At 36.7% G+C, this 24198-nt stretch overlaps 1 protein-coding gene and 1 pseudogene across 1 annotated transcript in view; one reads left to right on the forward strand and one right to left on the reverse strand.

Annotated features, from left to right (window-relative positions):
• PLCXD3 (phosphatidylinositol specific phospholipase C X domain containing 3) overlaps nucleotides 1–24198 on the reverse strand; it is a 217494-nt gene that overhangs the window by 125589 nt on the left and 67707 nt on the right. The window lies entirely within an intron of this gene.
• Nucleotides 21386–22418, forward strand: LOC130457949 (beta-1,4-galactosyltransferase 5-like; annotated as a pseudogene).

Below are 24198 nucleotides of genomic sequence, written 5' to 3' on the forward strand. Positions count from 1 at the left end.
GCTTAAAGAAATCATACTTTTTAAATATATATTAACATGCCTAGGCTTCACATCAATGGATCATCACTGGATGGTAGATCAGTGATCAGACCTGAGATGTTTAGTCACCTTAGTTACAGCTAACATATTCTGATAGAGCCTCAAGTTCAAGATCAGAAAATACTGTAAGAGGATTTTGCAAGAGAAATAATTTTTCAGGTATGACCATAGAACAAATTGGATCCAAAAGGGACTTTAGAGATCTTTTAATGACCTCTCCCTTGTGCCATTTTGAAAATAAGAAAAATGGCTCTGCATTCCAATGTTGTGTTCAGAAAATATATTTGTCTTCTTCCCTTCAAAAATCCACCCCCCACCAGGTGAGACTCTATTTCAGGAATGCTGAAGGTAAATAGAGTCTCCAAAATATCAGAATATTTATAGCAACACTTTTGTGGTGTCAAAGAATTATAAACAAAGTAGATGCCTATAAACTAGGGAATGGTTAAACAAATTATGGTACCTGAATGTAATGGACAATGAATAAGAACCATTAGAGATGCATAGAAAAAATTTCTATGAACTGATGCAAAATGAAGGAAGTAGAAACAGGAAAAGAATGTAAACAATTATTAAATTAATGTAACTAGAGAGGACAAAAAATCATCACAATTAATTGCTATTTATAGTGATCAAACTTGAAGAGGAGATGAGAAAATGTACCTCTCTCCCTTCTTTGCAGAAGTTAATTGTGAGTATGGAGATTTTATATCACACATACCTATCTATCTACTGTCAGCCTTGGTTAAGCTTTTGGTTAATTTTGCTAAGCTTTCTTTTTTCTCTTTTCTTTTAAGAATCAGTTCTCCAAGTAATGAAGGAGAGACTGATATATTTGGAAAGAAGGATATAAACACAAGAATTTAAAAAAAGAAATACCCTTTTAAAGAAAATATGGTTACCAAAAGCATAGTACATAGAAGCCTTTCTAAGATTTGTCATGAAACCTCAGCTTCTTAACAGTGTCTGCTAAATGTCTGTCTTCCCAAGAACACTTGATATTATTTAATATTTGATTTTCATCAAAGATCATCCAAGGGTAGCAATCCAACATGGGTTGACCTCTTCTTTTTATATTCTCATTAACTACAAAAGGAAAAAATGTTCATTATGGGATTTTCCACACAAAAGAGAATATTGTTATATAAATGCTAGCTACAATAACTTTTAGTTCTTATATTAAAGTCTGTTATTATTATTTTATATTTCTGGGTGGAAAGGAACTACCCAATGCTTGTTTCTATTATTTACCTTTACAGAAATGCCAATTTGATCTGTGAACAATGACATCTTTAAAGAATTTCCCTGCCTCACACACATATTAGCTCAGTTATCTTGGTCAAATCATATGCTCTCTGTGCCACAGTTTCCTCATCTTTAAAATGGGTACAATAATACCTGTAGCACTGATCTTACAGGGTAAATTGAGGCTAAAATGAAGGTGCATATCAAAAGCACTTGACAAACTTCAACAACACTCTATATAAATAGCAGCTCATCTATTTTCATTTTTAATTACTTCAGAGATACATGACTCTGTCAGCATATGCCTTTTACCACTACCATTGCCCAGAATTCCAATCTTTCCACCTTAGTAGGCAGTCTTTGTGAACTACAGAAATTGGAAGAAGGAAAAAAAAAATGTATTTCCCCAGAGTCAGTCAATAAGCATTTATTTTGCTCCCTCTATGAGTTGGAGATACAAAAAGAGACCAGAACAAAAACAAAACCCAGGCTCTGGTTTCAAAGATCTCATAGTCCAATGAGGGAGGCAACATGCAAACAACTATGTACAAACAAGCTATACACAGGGTAAATTAGAGAAAAACTCAGAGGAAAGTCTCTACCTTCTCAGAGAAGGTAGGATTTTAGCTGAGACTGTGGGGATGCCAGGGAAGTGAGGAGGCAGAGATGAGGAATAAGAAAGGAGAAGATCTAGGACCCTGGAGCTCATCTCTGGACAGAAGACATCTAGACTGTTTCTGGGTTGTTCCTGAAGTCATCTGCAGTTAAGATCTATCTGCATATATACTTTGCTGCCATAACTTTTGAGAACCTCAGTCACCTCCATAGACCAATGAAACAAAGCAAGAAGGCAGTAATATATTACATAGAAATTAAATTCCTCCTGCTGAAAATTTATTTCCTTTTTTTGTGTCCTTGTTATTTAAATAAATTACTCTGCTGCTCTGTTACTGGTTAATCTGTTTTACATGCTGGCAGGTCAATCAAAATTAATAAATATATGAATGAATAAACAAGGCCACAGTTTAATTGTCTGTTCCTTAGCTGCAGATAAGAGTATTAATAATAATGAATATTAAAATCCCCAGTTCCATTTTAAATAGTTCTTTCTTGTTCTCATTAACTATTTGTGCACTCAAGGCCAGACCAACATGCGCAACATTGCCAAATCCCAAAATATTCACATGGAGTAGTCTAAACCTGTGCTTTTCTGTTAACCATTCTTTCTTTTTTTGGTTTGGTTTTTTGGTTTCTTCTTGAGTATGTCTTAACATCCCACCTAAGGATTTATGGTGAAAAAACAAAAACAACTGGCACATATAGAGCACCTCTTATCCATTATCTCAGCTGAGCCTCCCAAAAATGAATTTCTTATTTTAGAAACGTAGAAAGGGAGGTTCAGAGAGTTAAACATCTTGTCAATAGTCATAGAGTTAAAAGTTGAGGATTTGAATTGTTTTTCCTAATGTGATTCAGCCCTCTCTGCATAGTTGGTTTGGGATCTAATAATGAAACTTCAGAAAGGAAGGTTGAGTGCTTTTTCATCAGATACCTTTCAGACAGACAGACAAGGTATGAGGCATTCCAGAGCCTTCTCCAGGCAGAGTACCAAAAACATCCATTCCCCACTGAAAAGAATCCAAACCCACAGCACTGCATGGAGACCTTGTGCTTTATATTAAATTGCTGAGAAGAGTAAACCAAAGGGAAGGCTTAATTTTGATTTTTGACCCCAACATCCTGCAGGCTGAGTTCCTAACAAGGCTGGTTTATGGCATCCTGGAGAATAATTATTGGTGACAGACTATTTTCAAGTACCAATTTATTTATATCCCATTTTCAGGGTCGCTCATTAAGCAACTGAACATAAATCAGAAGCTCCTGTTGCCTACCACAGGAATTGTGCCTACTGGGACACTCTGCTTCTGCCAACTTTGTCTAGTGAGCCAAAAGAAAACAAATGGCATCCTCAATGTGTGATGAAACTTCAACTGAAGGCAGAATTCAGCAAGAAAAAAAAAAAAGGAAAAGAAAAATTGTCCAAATCTTTATAGCTTCTTCTGTTGAAGAACATCATTTGTGGATCAAATTTTGCTAAGAGGTGAGTGAGGAATGACATGCAGTGAGATATCATACACTCATCCATATGGCCATCCCCCCATGCCTTTGTCCTTCCCACCATCTCCAAGAGTTCCTCTTTTCTTTTAAGATGCAGCTCAGGTACTATCTTCTGCATACATTCTTTCTTGAGCTGCAACTACTAGTACCTCCTTCTAACCCACCCTCTATTTCACTATTTTGCATATATTTATGTTTATACTGTATATTTAAATATCTATTTCTTGTCTCCCATGCTGAAATACAAATTCTTTTTGAGCAAAGACTGCTTCATTCTTTTTACCAGTATCCCTAATATCTTACCATTGTCCTGGGAAGCCGTAGGTACTTAATAAATATTTGTTGATTGATTTATTGATGTGAGGGATCAATTAGTCCAGCCCTTTTCTTTTACAAATGAGGAAACTGAGATCCAGAGAGATGGAATAACTTGTACTTATTGGAGACACACAAATATTTTAGTGAGACAAAACTAGAACCCAGGTTGTTTCTTTTTATTGTACTCCATCGCTCCTCTTGTGATACTAGCTTTGGGATACTCTATTACCTTCTAAATAATGTTTGTTTTTTTAAATGTTGATTTGTGTTTATATAAGGTGGTTAAAGAAAAAGGTTGTTTCTTTTTTGAGAAAATGACTATATTATCCAAAACCTTAGATCCAGAAATTCCATGGCTAAGTATATGCTTCAAGGAGACTAATGAAAAAAAGAAAGGTCCAATAAATACCAAAATATTTATAGTAACTATTTCTGGGATAGCAAAGAACTGGAAACAAAGAGGATGATCATCAACAATTTGGGTTCCATAAATGCCATGGAATATTACTGTGCTTTAAGAAATTATGAACATGATGAATATAAGGAAGCATGAAAATCCTTCTATCAGGCCATACCAAGTGAACAAAGCAGAATCAGGAAAACCACATACATCATGATTATAATAACGTAAATGAAAAGAGCCCATAAATTAATTAAAATAATGTTGTGAAATAATAATGACCACAGTAAGCCCTAAGGAAAGGATGGGAGATAACACCTCCCCACTCCTATGCTGCAGAGAGGGTGTGAGGAACTGCATAGAACATCAGACCTTTTTTGCTATATTGTTTAGAATATTTTTTCCCTTACACACTTGATTATAAAGGAGACTTCTGAGAAGGGTATAGAGAGGAATACAGTGGGAAACAGGAAATACAAGACAAAAGATATCAATGAAAAATTTATTTTAAAATATTCTTCTTTGAGAGGAATGGGAACACTTAAGAAAAAGATGCCTTTTCAAATCTAAGGAGTATGGGATGGAGGGGATTGGGAGGATTGAAACTGTGAAACTCTCCCTGTTTCCTTAGTAATCAGTATTCTTTCCCTCCTTAAATTGTCTTTGTCTATACTTACTTGTTTCCCCTCCTTAAAATGTGAGCTCCTTGAGGGCCGGGAGTTTTTTTGGGTATCATTATTCTAGGAGCATCGGATCATAGACAGAATAGGAAAGGACCTTAGAGGTCATCTCTTCCAAACCCCTCATCTTACAATGAAGAGCTGAGCCCAGGGAGGGAAAGTGATTTTCCATAGGGAGCTCCAGCAGAAAGCCACTTACAGTACACTTCTACAGGTCCAAATAAATGCCTGCCCAATTGGATTGTCCTACCTTGAGGATGTCCTAGAGTTCTTTCTTTCTGGAAAATTACACTTTACAGACTAATTTAAGGCTACCTGCATCTGAGAAGGTGAACTCCTCAGTTGCTTTCAGCCTAAAGCAATTAACCAATAATGGAAAGTCTGGCATCTCTCCAGCTGGCTTTTCATATAAGAAAAAATACTGATTTGACTGTGATCTGGCTTGACTAGTCACTTCTAAAACAGGCTTCACAAGGTGTTTCACGCTGGCACATGAAGCCTGTGCAAAACTCCCCGTGGAATGAGTAAGTGCTAGTTTAGCCTGAACAGCCTTTTGATTCTGAAGGCAGACTTTTCAGATAAATGCTAAATTAACTATATAATTGCATCATTCTGAACCTAGAGAGGCCTCCCTCCGGTGGGGTGCTCTCTCACTACTCCATAGTTGAAGTGAGCTTTTAATGCTAAAGAATTTGGCCACCCACACAGGCCTGTGGTAGGCGGAGGTCAGAAACATTATCACAATCAAATTGGTTGGGAAAATGGGCTGGAAATCCTGTTGGATTAACCTTTAGCTCTTGCAAAAACTTCTATCCAGTTCACAGGTAATGCCTGGTTATATAATCAATTTAGTTGTGTTAATGGAGCTATTTCCTTTTCCTTCTCTTTTCTTACACATTCATATAGGATTCTAGAAAGGATACTTGGGAGAGAGTTAATACTCCACCAGTTGGGAAAATTAAGTTATAATTGGAAGAAGGGGTACATTGATAGGGGAGAGGAGTGTTCATTTGAAGGAGAGGACTTTATTTGGCCATGAACAGAGGATATTTCCCAAAATATTTGGGAAGCTAGGGTTGAGTTGCCCTATCAATTTCTATTAGTGTGGAGGGAGGGAGGTTTCCAGGATCTATTCCCAGAATCCAAATCCACTTGGATTTCTTTGGGGTTTTTTTTGTTTCTTTTTTAGATTTTCTTTAAAAAAATTTTCCCCATGGTTACATGATTCTTGTTGTCTCCATCCCCTCTTCCTTCCCCCATTCCCGGAGTTGACAAGCAATTCCACTCCGTTATACATATATTATCACTCAAAACCTATTTCCATACTATTCATTTTTGTAATAAAGTAATCTTTTAAAATAAAACTCCCAATCCTATATCCATATAAACAAGTGATGAATCATATGTTTTCATTTGCATTTCTACTCCCACAGTTCTTTCTCTGGATGTGCATAGCAGTCTTTCTCATAAGTCCCTTAGAACTGTCCTGGATCATTGCATTGCTTTTAATAACAAAGTCAACTACATTTGATTATCCCATGATGTTTTAGTTACTGTGTATAGATTTCTTTGTTTCTTAAAGAAAAGGAAAGAGGAAGTGGAGCTGTGCTCCAAACCCTGCCAGATTCCAACATATTGGAATGAAGATGCAAACACATGGAATGAGTGTGACTTGAATCCATTGCTCCCCTAAGCCACGTGGATGAGTCCCAGAAGATTTGTCTTTAATTGCTGAGATCATAGAGCAACTTGAAATGGCTCAAGGAAAAGAGAACAGGAACCAGAGAGCCTGTCAGACCTTCCTCCCTCTCCTGACCAACAGTTCTGTTGCCATTTCAGTCCCAAATCCTGGATTTCTCCACCTTTCAGCTTAGGTGAGTCTGACAAATAAAACTAGCAAAAGCCTCCAAACCTGGGAGGCAAACAGTTATCTCATTAAAGCAAAACACATTAACTTGCAATCATCAGCCTGCTGCCCGCTGTGCTGTGAATAAATTAAATGTGGCTTCAGAAGCATCCTGGCTGTCACTGTCTGACAAGCAATCTAACTGGGTAAGTGCCACCCACCATCGAAGCCCCCATATGACTGGGGGAAGAATCTGGAAGGTGCAAGGAGCCTGAGGTTTCATCCCCTGGAAACAGTGTTTTGTGAACAGACACCCTTAGATGGATATGTCTCTTGCAAGGATACTTCAGATGACAAAATAGGAAAGCTGGCTCTCTCCATTATATGTTCCCAGTTCCCAGGGACTAAACAATGAGCAAGTCTTCCGAGGATTAATGAGAACCAATGTAGCCTCCTAGGTGAGCACAACTGGCACCTGGAGCAGATTTCTCCTCTTGCTCTCCTAACCTGAAGACTTGATCTCAGTCAGAGAGATCAACTTCAAAGAGCTCTTCAAAATGAGAATTTTGCCCACTTTCAGATAAAAGGGAAAGCTTAGGCTGAGCTCTGGGCAAAATTACTTTGGAGAGAATTGTTTGTTTGTTTTTCAAGTTTGCTAATATTTTTTAATTCCATTACATGAGAAAACCATTTTTAACCTCCATTTTCTTTTAAGTTTGAGTCAAATTCTCATCTTCCCCCTCTCCTCTGTTCCTAAGATGGCAAGCAATCTTATATAGATTTTACAGGTGTAACAATGTAAAACATTTTTCCATATCAGTCCTTTTGTGAAAGAGAACTCAAACAATGGAATTATTTTGTATTCACCACAAATCATTTTATATTCTACCAACCTCAATTCCCCTGCCTTAAACACATTTCCAAATCTGACAATGACAGCCTTCATATCACATATTTATAGAACACAGGATTTCAAATTGGGGGGAAACTTTGATTTTATCTAGTTAAGGCTCCTTTCCTGTTTTACAAATGAGGAAACTGAGGTCTTGAAAGTTTGAAAAATTGGCCAAAGTCACACAGCTAGTCAGTCTGCTGATCAACAAGCATCTATTGCAGGCTTTCTATGAGTTGGGAATGGTGCCAAGACTGGGAAATGCAAAGAAAGGCAAGCAAGTAGTGGTTTAGTGGAAAGAACCTTAGATTTGGTATTAGGGGAAGCTTTGCCATTACTCCCTTTGTGATGCTGGGCAAGTAATTTTATTTCTGTAGACCTTAGTTTCCTGATCTGTAAAATGAAGGACTGGGTTAGACAGTCTCTAAGACTTTTCCAGCTATATATCTACCATCCCATGATTCCCAGTCCAGAATTCTTTCTATCATACCTCAAGAGCACTGAATTTGTGATATAATGAAAAGCTCTTTAGGAGTCATTACTATTTCCAGCTAAGTAAACGAAATGCAAATTAAAAGGAAGATACACAATCGCTCACAATGTCAAATGGCAAGTGAGTAGCTTGTAGACTCCATATGTCTAAACCCAGGCTCATCACCTTCTCTGGAAACTGATTTCTTCTCCCGACTTCCTTAATTCTGTGAAAAAGTACCTTTATCCTCCGCCATTTAGACTAATAGCTGAGGAGCTGTCTTTGATTTTTCTTCTCCTTTCCAGCCATCTATATTTGTTAAATCCAGTAAATCTTCCCCCAGTGTCTTTGCAATGTTACCATCTCAATACAAAGCTCTTTCCATTTACTTGTGAATTATTGTAATAATCTCAGACTTGGCCTCCCTGTCTTAAGTCTTTTCAATTCTCTTTCATACTGACTGCACCTACAAGATTACCTTGATAGTTCAAGTTTGGCATTAGACACTGCCAAGCTGTGTGACCCTGGGCAAGTCACTTAACCCCCACTGTCTAGCCCTAACTGCTCTTCTGCCCTAGAACTAATACACAATATTGATTCTAAGATGGAAGGTAAGGATTAAAAAAAAAAAAAGATTAGTGCAATAGCACTTTCAGCATCTTTTCTGCTTAATGACCACCCATTTCTTGGAGGATAAAATTCAAACTCCTTAGGATAGCCTTCAAGTATTCCTATGATATGTCCCAAAGTTTATTTTTCCAGACTTTCCTTCCACTACTTAGATGAGTTCTGAACCCAAGCTAGCATGATTTATTGAATATATTGCCCAAATTCTTGCCTTTGTTTAAATAGTTCTCCACTGTGAGAAAAACATGCCTTTCTTCCTCATCACTGATTTTCTATCTCTGTCTCTGACCCCCATCCATCTCTGTTTCTCTCTCCCCCCTTCAACTCTCTCTCTTCCTCTTTCCCCCAGTTCCTTTATTTATCTCTCTCTTCTTCTCTTTGTCTCTGTTTCTCTTTCTCTGTCTATTCAACCATTCCTTAGTTTTTAACTTCTATTGTGGATATCTGTTAACACTTCTGACTCCTTTAGCTCATATTTGTATCAATCATATGGAACCAGAGAGGTGTTATGTAATTAAGTGTCCTGCACCTGGAATCAAGACCTGTGTTCCAATCCTGACCACAACATGTTTTAGCTGTCTCATCTTGGACAAGTCAGTTCAATTCTCAGTTTCAGTATGCTCATTTGTAATGAGAATAACTGTACAAATCTCACAAAACTTTTGTTTCCTTTTTTTTCCTTCAAAACAGTGCCTTGTAAATCTTGACTGGGTTATAGATATGTGAGTTATTATGTTCTTTATTATATTGTTATTTAGCTTTCTAGCTTAATTTCTGTTAATTTCCTCTCTCTCTTATGAAGTCCAGGACTTTGGATAATGCTTCTTTATGGTACTTAACAGCTATCTGTCAAATGAATAGTGATGCAACTTTGCAACTCAGGAGTCCAAGGTCCCAGACCTTAACTTAATTCACAGAGTTGTTTTCTGCTTTTCTTTAGTGCTTACTGAGCTGCCATCATGTATACTAACACCTGTTTTTCTGAGTCTAGGTCTAAGATGAACAATAACTTACATTTATATAGCACCCTGATGTGTTTTCAGATCCTCCTGTACCAACACATTGGCAACTGCATAAACCAAGTTAAATAAATATTTGTAGATGCTCTAAAATTGGGTGATTCTTAACATCTTCCATCCCTCTTTTGATCACACATCTATCATCCCAGTAGAAATAAAAGGACTCCATGAATGAAGGTCATTCTCTAGTTAGTGTTCCGTGTTTGGTAGGTTGACTTAGTCAAACAATTCATCATTCAGTGGCCAGCCTCCTAGATATCCGTCTTTCAGAAAGCTCTGAACCACATCAATACTGACATTTTGGCTCAAAATAATGCCAGAGAGACACGAAGAATTTGCAGCCTAATGGAACACAGCTTCTCCCAAAAGAAGCACATGGAGCAAATGGAAGATTCATTTTCTTCTTTTTTTAAACCCTTACCTTCTCTCTTAGAATTAATACTAAATATTAGTTCCAAGATAGAAGAGCAGCAGTAAGGGCTAGACAAGTAAGGTTAAGTGACTTAAGTAACCCAGCTAGAAAGTATTTCAGACAGATTTGAAGAAGATTTATCTTCAACAAATGTGGCATGGTACAGGGCTGAACTGCGAGTCAATCTTATTTGACTCTCCATGACATATAACAATGGGCAAGTCACAATCTCTCTGAACTTCAATTTCCTTACCTACAAAATGGGAATAGTAACGCCTAACATATCTACTTTGCTCAGTTGCTGGGAGGCTTAAATGTACAAACTTTAAAGCTCTATATAAATGCCAGTTGCTTTGCTAAATGCCCCCAAACAACAAAAATAACATTATTTTAGGAGATATTAGTTCATTTTGCCTTAAAATGCTCATGATAAATAGGAGTAAAAAGACCACAATGAAAATAGTTGCAGTATATGTGTTGGCACCACCAAAACTAGTCAACGTATACTTTTATTTTCTGTGACTTCAATAAAAAAGATGGGTTAAAGGGAGGACCAAGAAAAATGTATTACATTCTGGAATAAAGGGAAACAAGAATTATAGACTATTCAGAAGTTTCTTATTTCTATATCATAAAAAGTTTTCAAGAAGAGAGCTGGAGGTCTGTAGAAATGGAAATAATAACCTCACATGAACAATATTAGTTTATTTAAAGCAGCAGAAAGACTAGTAAATGACATAGAACTCAACTATGAATCAACAGTCTGTATGCAGTTACCATGGGTTCCTTAAAGCAAAAGTAAAAATCAACATTTATTTTTCAGAAGGGAAAAAAAAGATAAGAAGACATTTAATACAATTATGCCAGTTCTAACCTGACCTATTCAATTTTTTAACACAAAAAATGGGAAAGGGACAAAAGTAAAGATTTTGACTTTGATTATCTCAAATTCTTTTAGAAGTTAAGTCTATATAAAATGGTCACCACAATGAGGAGGTCAAATGATTTTCTATACCAGACAATATCTTCAGTAGGTTTTGAGAACTGTATGTTTCATTAGCATGAGCCTGAAAATGTCATATGGCAGCCAAGAAGGCTAAAGCAATCTTAGATTGTACTGAGGCATAACACTTGGGAATAAGGAGGTGGTGATGCCATAGAACACTCCCCAGATCAGATCACATATGGAGTAAAGACTTTTTCTTTTGGCTGCAGATTACAAAACTAGGAATGATGGGTGACAGTTACAAAGATGCACATTTAGACTTCATTTAAGGAAATATTTCCTGGCAATGAACATTTTCTAAAAGTGAGTGAAGCCATGAATGAGCTGCTTTGAAAGATAATTCTTTGAATAAAGTTTGAATGGCATTTATCATCCAAATGTAGAACAGATTCTTTTCCAGGTATAGATTAGACTGGATGGCCATTGAGATTTCTTATATCAGTGAAAGTTCGATTCTGTGATATCATCATGGTTATATAATGGGCTGAAAGGTATAAAGGAAGCCCCATCCCACCATAGTTATTTGTTGGTTACAAAAAACACTTGATTGAATAGAGCAACATGTAACCTAAGTGCTTTTTTTTTTATTAACAATATAACAGGCTTTCCCCCTTTATTATTATTATTATTATTTTTAAAATTTAGAATATTTTTCCATGGGTATATGATTCATGTTCTTTCCCTCCCCTCACCCCTCCTTCCTCCTGGAGTTGATAAGCAGTTCCAGTGGGCTTTACAGGTATCACTGATCAAAATTCATTTCCATATTGTCAATATTTGCAATTGAGTGATCATTTAAAATTAACATCTCCTTCATATCCTCATTGAACCATGTGATCAATCGTGTTTTTCTTCCGTGTTTCTACTCCCACAGTTCTTTCTCTGGATTGGATAGCATTCTTTCTCAACAATATAATAGGCTTATTTGAAAAGTAGTGAATTCCTTTGTCCCTGGACATCTCCATTAGACTATGAGCTACTTAACCAGGGACTGTTTTTTGCCTTTCTTTTTATTCCTAGTGCTTAGTCCAGTGCCTGGTGCATAGTAGATGTTTAATAAATGCTCATTTCTTTCCCTATTGTTAATTTTTTTAAGTGCTTTTCTTAATAAAGGAGTACCTCATGCATATGTTAAGATCATAGAAGATTTCTTGACAGAGCCAACTATCCATTACTTATAAGTATCAAGAGAAGCAGAAAATACTAAGATACAGTAAAAATTTTGGCCACTTTCACAAAGTATGTCCTGAGCAGAGTTCAAATGAGAGAACAATAAACCACAAAAGACAAATTCCTTCACTTGCTTTTGAGGATGACACAGTGATCTTTTGCATTTATCACCAAGAAATTAAGGAGGAACTGAATGAACTCCACAGTTTAAAAAAAAAAAAGATCATATATGTTACTTTCATATATGTGACTGATGATATATACAAGAAAAACCAAATGGATGAAAAAGTCTTTTTGTCCAGTCTATCCTGTGCAATTAATAATAGCTAACATTTACAAAACACTTTATGTTTTGCAAAGCATTTTATACATATAATCTAATTTGATTCTCAAAAGAACTCTGAGATATAGGTATGTTATCACCATCTTATAGATGAGAAAATTGAGGCAGATAGTGGTTAATTGGCTTGTCCAGCATCATACAGAAGGTAAGTATGTGAAACTAGATTTGAACTCAGGTCCTCATGATCCCAAGCCCAGTATCCTCTCCACCCTACTAACTAGCTATCCCTAAGTTGGATGCCCTACTCTGTGGGAGTATACTTGGATATACTCCTTAGCTAAAATGGACAAAGAGCTGGGACCATAATGGAGAAGAGGGAAGAGAATGAGAAAGAATGCATTTGGAAATTATGTAGTGTTTTGAGTGATCCCAAGATATTCCCTGATATAAACCATCATTAATACTAATGTTGATAATTTTATAATTTAATCTTATAATAAATATTATATTATAACATGTAACATTGTATTACATGTAAAATAAAATGTAATATATTTTGATATATTATAATAAATAGTAATAAATAATAAATGTAAAACTAATATTAATACTAATAGTAATTTCCTGGCTATGAATTATGGAACACTGTTCTCTAAAGAATCAGAATCATTGGACGACCAGAAGACCACGACAAAAGAAAAAGCCTGGACATAATACTAGAGGAAATTATTCAGGAAAACTGTCCCGATATCCTAGAACAAGAGGGGAAAGTGGAAATTGAAAGAATCCACAGATCACCCCCTGTATTTAATCCCCAACTGACAACACCAAGAAATGTTATAGCCAAATTTAACCTACCTAAGAAAACAACAGTTTCCTGGAGGAATAAGCAGGAAACAAAGACTGAAATGATTGTATATTAGCAATCAGAGATTTAGATGATACCATATTAGGATACTGTCCAACTCAAGAACATTAGACATTCCTTCCCTATACTTATATTGTAAGGCAGTGATTTTGAGTAGAAGGGAAGAAAATGGCATTACCATTAAAATGATGCTAAGGAAAACCCAGATACATTTATGTGTGTGAATACATACATACATACATACATATATATATATATATATATATATATATAGAGAGAGAGAGAGAGAGAGAGAGAGTAGCACAATAGATAGAACATTGGGTTTAGAATCCAGAAGACCAGAATTTGAATCCAACTCGGACATTGCTAGCTGTGTAACCCTGAACAGGTAACTTAACTCTTTTGTTTCAGTTTCCTCACCTATAAAATGTTCTAGAAAAGGAAATGTCAAAATGCTCCAGTATCTTAGGCAAAATAAACCCCCCAAAACAAAAACAAAAACAAAAAACAAATGGAATCACAAAGAATTGGATACAAGTGAAATGACTGAAAAATAAATATTCAATTAAGTCTACATCATAACTTAAATATCACCAAGATAAAATAGTTTGACTATAATTCCACCCCTTAATACACTCACCTTTAGGCAGGTAGAACCATAACTAGGATGAGATCATCTGCACTTTGACCTGAGGTACTAAAATTTAGACAGTGCTAACTACATTTGTAGTCCTTAAACAAATACAAATGATTCAGCTTAGATTTAGTTAGCAAGAATAATTTTTTTAATGGTGAAAACTATGAGATAGCTTGCTTCTCCCCTAGCTCTGTCCTCCCTACCCTGTGCTTCCTCTGCAGTAGTTTCAGAGTCCCCTGAGTTTTCTATTCATGAGGGCTGATGTCCTAGGGCCTTCATTCACCCCTCTTCCATGAGGGATGAACAGGGAATTTTCCCTACTGGGGCCTTGGGCCCTAAGGTAGGGGATCTTTCCCCAAGTCTCTTCCCTCACTTTGCTGAATTTTTCCTTATAAGTTGATTCTTCATGATCTTTGCCTCAAGTATCAGAATTACTGATTTAGATTTTTCCCCCTTGGGAGTTCATTTTTCTCCCATTATAAAGCTGCCCATGATATTTACTGATTTTATCTGGAAAAAACAAACAAACTTTTTTTTTTTAAATAACCAGGTTGGGGGGAGGCACATACTGTGATTTGTTCAGGTTCATAAGCCTATAGGGACAGTCCTATGGTTGGGACTGGAACATTACTAGGAGAAAACACAAATTGAAGAAAAAAATATAATCCCCAAACCTCCTTCTTCTAGAAATTTCCATCATCTCCTAAATAGCAATACCAAATCAGGTGGTAGCCCTGTTTTGTCTAGGCATGCTTCAAAGGTCTCCAAAATAAAAGACCATTACATTTTAATTATCAAGTTTTACTTGATGAGAAATTAAAGTTTCACCTTTTTTCATCAATAGTTTAAAGATATGTCCCCTGGGTAGTGCCTGAGAATGTTGGCTGTCACAATAGCCACAAGGGAGCTCACATGGATTTCACAAGAGTGACAACATTGACAGAAACCAGTTGTAAGGTTCCCACTCTTCTGAATACAAACAAATACTTGATTTTAAATGACTGCTGAAAAAAATAATAAAGCTAGCAACTGAGAAGGAAGTAAGCTGACTCTTCTCTTATTTAACCCTTTCTTCCTTGAGAATATTTAATTTTAAGTCATTAATAATATGTTCATAGACGTGTCTTATCAGTAACAAATTTTAATAATGGAAGCTGTCAAGGTTAAATGACCTATTTTGCAAGGTTCTACTCTCTACTCCCATAGGACCACAGGAGATCAACTGAAGATGAGAATAAGGGATGCACCCAGGGGCAGAGCTGGTGCCTTGGGTGCTAACCCACTGTCCTTAACCCTGGGAAGATGTCCCCAGGAAGGAAGCAGGTGTTTTGCCACCTGGCATTTATGTCAATGAAATGAATTGGCAGATGGAGATCTGTCAAAATTCTAAGACCTCTCCCAATACGTTTTTGAAGAAATGCCTCCGGGAGCTCTCTGTAGACACAGAAAGGTCCCATGGCTCTCCATATGTCAAAAAATCCTTTGAAAAAAAGCTTGTAATCAAAATGCCAAAACCTTCACTGTTTTTGTTATTTTTCTAGTTTACAAACCTACAAGATTTAGCTGCCTTAAAGGTAGTGAATTCCTTCATCTCTTAGTGTATTTTAAAATGCGGTAGATGGTCCTCTGAAAAGGAAGTTATCAAGAAGAATTCTAGACTTGGTAGAAGATTGGACCTCAAAAATTCCTTTCAACTCTATAAGTTCTATGGAGAAACATAACTGTGAAAAATGCAATTTCAAATGCAATTGAGGACTTATTAAACCCAGAAGCACTATGTGTACCCTTTACATTGAATTTCCAACCACATAGCCCTCTGATATAAGTAAAAGGAGCAGATAAATTCACCTGATTAGTGCTACCTGAAGAAAGAGATGGTGCTTGCAGAGAAGTTCTCCTTAAGAGACCAAAATCTTTGTTTTTTCCATATATTTTTCCCAGTGCTTGCAAAGTACAATTTTCTTTCAAAAATATAATCAACTGATCCACTGAACAGTAAGATAAAACATCATTTTCTCATCAGTCCAGAGGCTCCCCAAGGTCTTCCTGACACATGAGGCTTGGCATTTACCAATTCTGAGTTTGGGACAATTTTGTGATTATTTTCAGAAACAGTGTTGTTATTTTCACTGTTGAATTGTTAGGAAAGTTTTGCTTTCACTCAATGAGCCTTAACATAGCCATTTCCATCATAAACCCTCAATGCCTAGCCCTATTTTGTGTTTCCCACAACCCAGAACTTAATAACATGCTTACCAAAGCTATGCTTGTCTATAAAGGAGAAAAGGCTTCAATGGCCATTCCAAGGGGAGAACAGAAGAGAGAGGTAGAGGGAAGGAAGAGGGAAAGAGGAGAAAAAGGAGAGGGAGAGAGATAAAGAAGTGAGAAGGAAAAGGAAGGAAGAAGAAGAGGAAGGAGATGAACTTCTTTAAACTTACATAAACCAACAGAAGGATTTTATTACATGGGTAGGAGGAGCTAACATAATAAAAATAACCATCCTACCCAAACTTATTTACTTATTTAGTGCCATACCCATCGAACTACCAAAACACTTTTTTACTGAATTAGAAAAAAAAAAACATCACAAAGTTCATTTGGGAGAACAAGAGATCAAGGATATCCAGGGAAATAATGAAAAAATGCAAAGGAAGGTGGTCTTGCAGTCCCAGATCTCAAACTATACTATAAAGCAGTGGTCATCAAAACAATTTGGTACTGGCTAAGTGACAGAAAGGAGGATAAGTGGAATAGACTTGGGGTAAGTGACCTCAACAAGACAGTATTTGACAAACCCAAAGATCCCAGCTTTGGGGACCAAAATCCACTATTTGAGAAAAACTGCTGGGAAAATTGGAAGACAGTATGGGAGAGATTAGGTTTGGATCAACATCTCACACTCTACATCAAGATAAATTCAGAATGGGTGAATGACTTGAACATAAAGAAGGAAACTATAAGTAAACTATGTGAACAAAGAATAGTATACATGTCAGACTTTTGGGAAAGGAAAGATTTCAAAACCATAAAAGACTTAGAAAGTGTCATAAATTGTAAAATAAATAATTTTGATTGCATCAAATTAAAAAGTTTTTGTACAAACAAAACCAATGTAACCAAAATTAGAAGGGAAGCAACAAATTTGGAAACAATCTTCATAACAAAAACCTCTGACAAAGGTCTAATTACTCAAATTTATTAGCTAAGCCAATTGTACAAAAAATCAAGCCATTCTCCAATTGATAAATGGGCAGGGGACATGAATAGGCAATTTTTAGTCAAAGAAATCAAAACTATTAATAAGCACATGAAAAAGTGTTCTAAATCTCTTATAATCAGAGAGATGCAAATCAAAACAACTCTGAGGTACCACCTTACACCTAGCAGATTGGCTAACTTGACAGTAATGAATGCTTGAGGGGATGTGGCAAAGTTGGGATATTAATTCATTGCTGGTGGAGTTGTGAATTGATCCAACCATTCTGGAGGGCAATTAGGAACTATGCCTAAAGGGCACTAAAAGACTGTCCAACCTTTGATCCAGCCATAGCACTGCTGAGTTTGTACCCCAAAGAGATAATAAGGAAAAACACTTGTACAAGAATATTCATAGCTGAGCTCCTTGTGGTGGCAAAAAGTTGGAAAATGAGGGGATGCCCTTCAATTGGGGAATGGCTGAACAAATTGTGGTATATGTTGGTGATGGAATACTATTGTGCTAAAAGGAATAATAAAGTGGTGGAATTCCATGGGAACTGGAACAACCTCCAGGAAGTGACACAGAGTGAGAGGAGCAGAACCATGATAACATTGTACACAGAGACTGTACACTGTGGTACAATTGAATGTAATGGACTTCTCCATTAGTGACAATGCAGTGATCCTGAACAACTTGAAAGAAATATGAGGAAAAAATGCTATCCACATTCAGAGGAAAAACTGTGGGAGTAGAAACACAGAAGAAAAACAACTGCTTAAATAAGTGGTTTGAGGGGATATGACTGGGGAAGTAGATTCTAAATGAACGTCCTGATGCAAACACCAACAACATGGAAATAGGTTCTGATCAAGGATACATGTAATACCCAGAGGAATTGCAGGTGGGCTACAGGAAGGGTGGGGGTAGGGGAGGGAGGGGTAGAATATGATTCTTGTAACCAAGGAATAATGTTCTAAATTGACTAAATAAAAATTCAAAATGAAATAATATAAAATAAAATAAGGACATTGAATCACTGAGGTCCTCTACAAAAAAAGAGAAGGATTTTATTATTCAATTTCCAATCTATAAAGAGGAGAAGTAGGCACATTAGAAGCACAGCTTACTTTTCCCACTCTTTCTCTTCAGGACATATTTAGCTCATCCTCATTTCATCAGTAGGGAAGAGACATGGATTTCTTTGGGTCAAGGCATACCAGAAGTATGCATTATAGGCAGCTGTCTGGAACACAGCCCCAAGGATGATCAAAAAGTGATATTTTTAATACAATTTTTAACAAAGCACATCTTCCACTACAGTTCAGCTCTGATGTTCATCATTCTTTAGAGCTGACCCTAGTTTTTTCAAATGCTATGCCAGTAGGAAATAAGTTCTGAGAGATCTTCTCAAACAGTTTAGACCTACACCTAACTATGAGTTTGCTGGCTAATGATCAGCCTTATTAACTTAAAGGAGCCCTGTGACCAAGAAAGATCACTGCTAAGTAAGTGAATTTGGGGATATACATACAGAAACTTATAGAGCAGTGAAGCATTGTAATCTATATAGTTACAGAGAGTGACCACACTACTGAGCTCACAGGCCTAATGTCTTACTGGAGAGGAATAAATGCACTTGACTTTAATATTTAAAACTTCCTCTCTCCATATCATGTAAGTATGCATTATAATGAAGATTCAAGGGTGCCAACAGGCAGTAGAATGCAGGGCACACAATTCTCAAAAATGAGAGAGTGGCATTTTTTACCTTACCTGAAATATAAAAATTTATTCCTGCAGAAGTTGATGGCATCAATCAAGTCAAGGGTCCCACTCAGACCCAAACTCATATGCCAGATTCCAGGTCTAATACTGATGTAAATTACCACAGGATGCAAGCAATTGAAACCATCTGGGACTCTGGTTCAAATATCCACTATATGAAGCTCATTAGACAATTTCCAAAACAATTACCGTATCCTCTCTGAGATTCATATATTTTTCTTCATAATGCCATATTGAACTCTGTTTAATAGAAAATGAATGATTCCTTCACCATCACTGACTTGGAAACGGACATACCATCCCCATCCTAAAGCATAATTCTTCTTAAGTATATTTAACTGGTTTTTACTTTTATTTCTTAGGCTAAAAGTAAAACATGCAGCAGGTGCCTATTGAGTCACATACACAAGGGATTTATAGCTTTCTGAGAAAAAAAGGCTCTCTTATTTCTTCACTTTCCTTGGTCTTCATCCCCATTCTCTCTCTGGACTCAACTGCCCAACTGCCCATGTCATCTCCTTTCCCCCTTGAACTGACAGTCATTATTCTTTTGATCTGCCATTTTCTCAATAACTGAATGCAACTGGTCCAAAGTGACTCAGCAGAGAGTGCTCTTCCCTTTGAATCACTGAACAATAAGGTGGCCTGGTAAAAGTGGAGGACAGCTCTGAGTAAAGGGGCAAGTCTCATCCTTCAGAGGCAAAGAGTGACTGAAGGGGAACAAAGGGATACTTTGATATACAAGGGGATTTAGGAAATTGGAGTATCTGTGAGCTAAAGGAAGCACATCAGTTCTAGCAGAAAGAGGTGAAGGAAAGGAGAAAATTAGGTCAGCACTGAAGATAAAGGAAAAGATCCTGAATTATGTTTAATAAAAGTGGCTATAATGGTAATATGCCCACTCTATAAGTTAGATAATGGGGTCACATCAAAAGGGAAAATGCCCTGCTTATATTTATAAAGCTTTCTTTTCCAGAAGATATTTAAATGGCTTTATGGAGCATCATTTCATTAGCCTACATGACATTCCCAAGAGCTAAGGACCATGGGCAGCAAGCACCTTTTTTGAGGCTATGGAAATGGAAAAAACAGAGAGGTATAGAAATTGCATAAGGTTCTTGGCTCCATCCAACATCCTATTAAGTAGGTCGTCCTACTCCTTAAGGCAACACTGAGTCCTACAAAATAACAGTGTCACCTTGTGCCCACACAAAAATCACTCCATCATCTCTATTACTGCACTATGATTAGCAGTCTCTTAGAAAATAGTTGGTTGCTCTTGTCAAAGAACAAATCCCAAAACACAAAAATGTTTACTAAACATCTAATGTGTGTACAACACTATTCTTGAGTTTTCAGAGGAGGAAACCAAGGCTTATGGAATGATTTGTCTAAGATGATGCAGGTAGCAAATGACAGAACCAGAATCTGAACAAAGGTCTACAAAGACTCCATTTTGGTGTACTATCCATTGTGCCATGGTGACTTAATTGCATCTAGAGAGAGATGCAGAGTTTAGACATGGCATGGTCTTTGTACTCATGAGGGGAATAATCCATAGATCTATGACTTTGAGAACACTATCATCCTCTCTGGGCTATCCCAGGAAGCAGTTAGAGAGCTTGTCTGTAATATCTGTTGTATATTTGAGTATTTGCGATGCTTCTGGATGGAAAATCAGAGGTTCATAACATTTAGAATCACAAAAAATGCCATCTACCTAATCTTCTTACTTTATTTATGGAGAAAGAAACTGTGCCCCTAAGAGAGAACTTTGCCAAGTTCACATTACAATAAGTAACAGAATACAATTCAAACCCAGGTCTAGTAACTTTAAATCCCATGTTCTTATCTATCATACTCCAGTGACTTCAGCCTACTACATTTGATGACCTAAAATCAAAAGCAGAGCTATAACTAGGGAAGGATGAGAGGGTCTTTTCCCCAGAACACTGATTTTAGTAGATACAAACTATAAGTTCAGGCCTCAGAAGCATAGAAACAACTATTAGCAACTCCTTAATAAGAAAAATTAGTTAGAATTAAAAAGTTTAAGGAGCATGGCACAACTGAAGGACTGGCTTTTTAATTGCACTTGGGGTGAACTACTTCCATTCCTTTCTCTCCCAGTTAAGCAAGGGTCCCAGAGTTTCTATCTTACCACTGAGTCAATCAAATAAGGGATTGTTTCCTTTCACTTTCCCAACTGCAAAAATGCTCACTTTGTGTTCTGACTACATTAACTTCCTCTACATACTTTCCAGAGGTCTTCCTAAACCAAGGCTTTATGTGATATAAAGTGAACAAAATTAACCCCGATAGAAGCAGCCATTTCTGATCAAAACTCATTTCCCAGAAGGTCTTGGAGAATGTTGCTAAGCATCTGAATCCGAATCAACATGAGAACTATAGGTAGTCAGGTGTCTGAGCAAGTGGTTCTGAATGCATATGCCAGGAGTAAAAAGAGTGAAAATGACTCAGACCACAACTTTTCTTCCCGAAGATTTTATGTACTTTGCAAACCATACCTTCCCTGAAAGACTCTTCTATAAAGGACCCGATAGATATAAATACCAGTGAAATTAGAATGGATGGCAACCATGAATTCTTCTCTAAAGACCATGTCACCAAACTTGGAAGTCATTGGAAGCTTAGTCATTGCATGACTCCTTGGAAGGTGGTAATCCTTATTGTATTCCAAAACCATTATGAGCATCAACTTGTTCTTTTCTGGCACCTGATTTCTATGCTATAGGGACAACAGGCCAGAGTCTACAGTTTGAATTCTATCTTATTGAACAAGCTGATACCCAACTCTTCTATTGGGTCATGCTCTTTAATGTTGGCTTTTGTGATGCAATGAGAAGACTTGCATTGGGATTGATTTTTCATGATGTGGTTCATAACCCAGAAAATGATTATAACTATTATGGATGTAGGCAAATGCCAAGGCACTTTGTGACCAAGCTAGATAAGTGTATATATATATATATATATATATATATATATATATATATATACACACACACTTATATGCTTCCTTATGAGATTTTTGGTAGGGTGAGTGGCTTTAAACAGTAGAGCAGTTTCAAAATATTAATGGATTTCCTAATGAATTCTTGGGCTTGGGTGGAGAAGATGATGACCTCTGGAACAGAGTACAGAATGTAAGCTACTCAGTGTACCAGCCAGAAGGTCACACTGGAAAGCATAAATCTACCCCTAACCACCCTGGAGGAGAAGGGCAGTTTCTAGGAAGGTATGCTCTAATGAGAAAGTCAAAGGAAAGAGGCTCTGCTGGCCTCAATATTGAACTACTTTGCAAACATCACATATGATGCCTTGTATAAAAATATAAGTGGAAACTTGATCCCAGAGCTGGTTCAGGTGAATAAATATTAAGGGGAAACAAGATAAGTTTGCTTTATACATCGCTTTCTTGAAGAAGTGAAAATGTAAATAAGGCATGTAAATTGCCTCTTTTTAAAAATTTAATTTCACTCAGACTCAAGTAGAGTTTAAATATCCAACCACTTATTTAGCTGACAGGTACTAAGCTTAGTTTAAATGTAGTTGCAATTTGTTTTTTTTATCACTGAAATTCTGACTTTTTGGTGAGACATTTCAAAAAGCAACAAAACATCTTTTTTATCTGTTTGATGTGTTTTGTAGCTGATATGTCCCCCATATCCCCTCCTTCACCCCATCTTTGGATGTTGACTTGTCATGGACTCCCTTTTTCAGTCACTTCCTCTAACCCTGGAGGATGTGAAACATGATTGCACCTGCCCAGGGCCACATCCCTCCCAAAAGATTGTGCATGTGCCCCAGACTCTTTCAGAGAAGATTTGATTCTTCAGAAAAAAATACTAGCCACTCAAGTTTATTCCTAAATTATCAATGGCTTCAGTGGTTTCTCTTCCCTTTGCTTGTTTTTTCTTTTCAAGAGTGTTGTTTTGTTTTGTTTCTGTAATTAACAAATATTTGAAATCTTTAAAATTCAGCCAGGGTATGGTTGATAAAATATGTCAGTCAGTGAGCAAAGAATAATAAAAAGGAGACTATTGACCAAGTAATTCACTGGCAACCATCAAAGAAAGCTTCTGAAGTGTGAGAATGAAAATATTCTGTTTATATCTACTACTTTTTGAGACCCAATTCCAAATTACTTTTTTGATCAATTTTTTTCCTGTATACAACTAACCAGTTTCTATAGGACCTGAAAAGATCTCCCAAAATGTCTGATTAATGATTATTTTTAATATAAAATGTATGACTCTGTTGTGACTGGGTATCCTTGTTGAAGAGTTCTTCATATTTTTCTTCTACTCATTTGCCTTAGTTTGTCTTCTACCTTGAGAAAATTCATGACTTTTATAAGTGTTATATGAATATGGGAATTCTTTTTTCCATCCTTGTCTGCTTTAGGTTCTGTGGACATACGATCCCGACATGGGTGCATTTAGCCCAAGTCCAGTAGTTTTTGTTTCTTTGTCTTTGGGGACTCAGATGGTACCTAGAAAAGGTGGTATTGTAGTTGTCATACTTATCAGCTCCTATGACAGCATAGGAAAACATTCGTTAAAAAACTGGTAAGCTGTCATGTTTTGAAAAAGTACTTTTGAACACAAGTGCTTTACAACAACTATATGAGGGAACATTCTACCTGGGATTTTTGTTAATAGAGCACAAAGCCATAAAAGATCTGATTTTATTCCCTTCCCTTCCCACTCTATATCCCTTAAGAATTGCAAAGGCCCTTTTCAAATTGTAAGCCCACTCTCTCTTTCTAAGTATTGGCAATGTAAGCAGTGTATCTAATGTGACAGTCGAGGATATTTTGGATTGATTTGCTCCTTAGCTTTTTAATTGGAATAGCCTCCTCTGTGGTGGGTGATACGGGTGTAAGCCAAGCTTTTAAACTGATTTCTATGAGTAACAAAGCTCTGTTTTGAATATGTACCACCTGAGAAAATGTTGACCCTGATTGGAGAAGGGGTTGAGAGAGCAGATTGAGACCCAATCTGAAAAGGACCATTTCATTGCACAAAATGGAATCATCTGTTTTCATTTGAAATCACAGATTTCTTTCTTTTTTCCTTTTTTATCCCCAGTAAGGTGGAATCTTTTAATGTTGCATTGTTTAGTCATTTATCCCATAGGTCAAATGTAGTAATAAAGA

Source organism: Monodelphis domestica, chromosome 3 (genome assembly GCF_027887165.1).
Source record: "Monodelphis domestica isolate mMonDom1 chromosome 3, mMonDom1.pri, whole genome shotgun sequence".
NCBI classification, from domain to species: Eukaryota; Metazoa; Chordata; class Mammalia; order Didelphimorphia; family Didelphidae; genus Monodelphis; species Monodelphis domestica.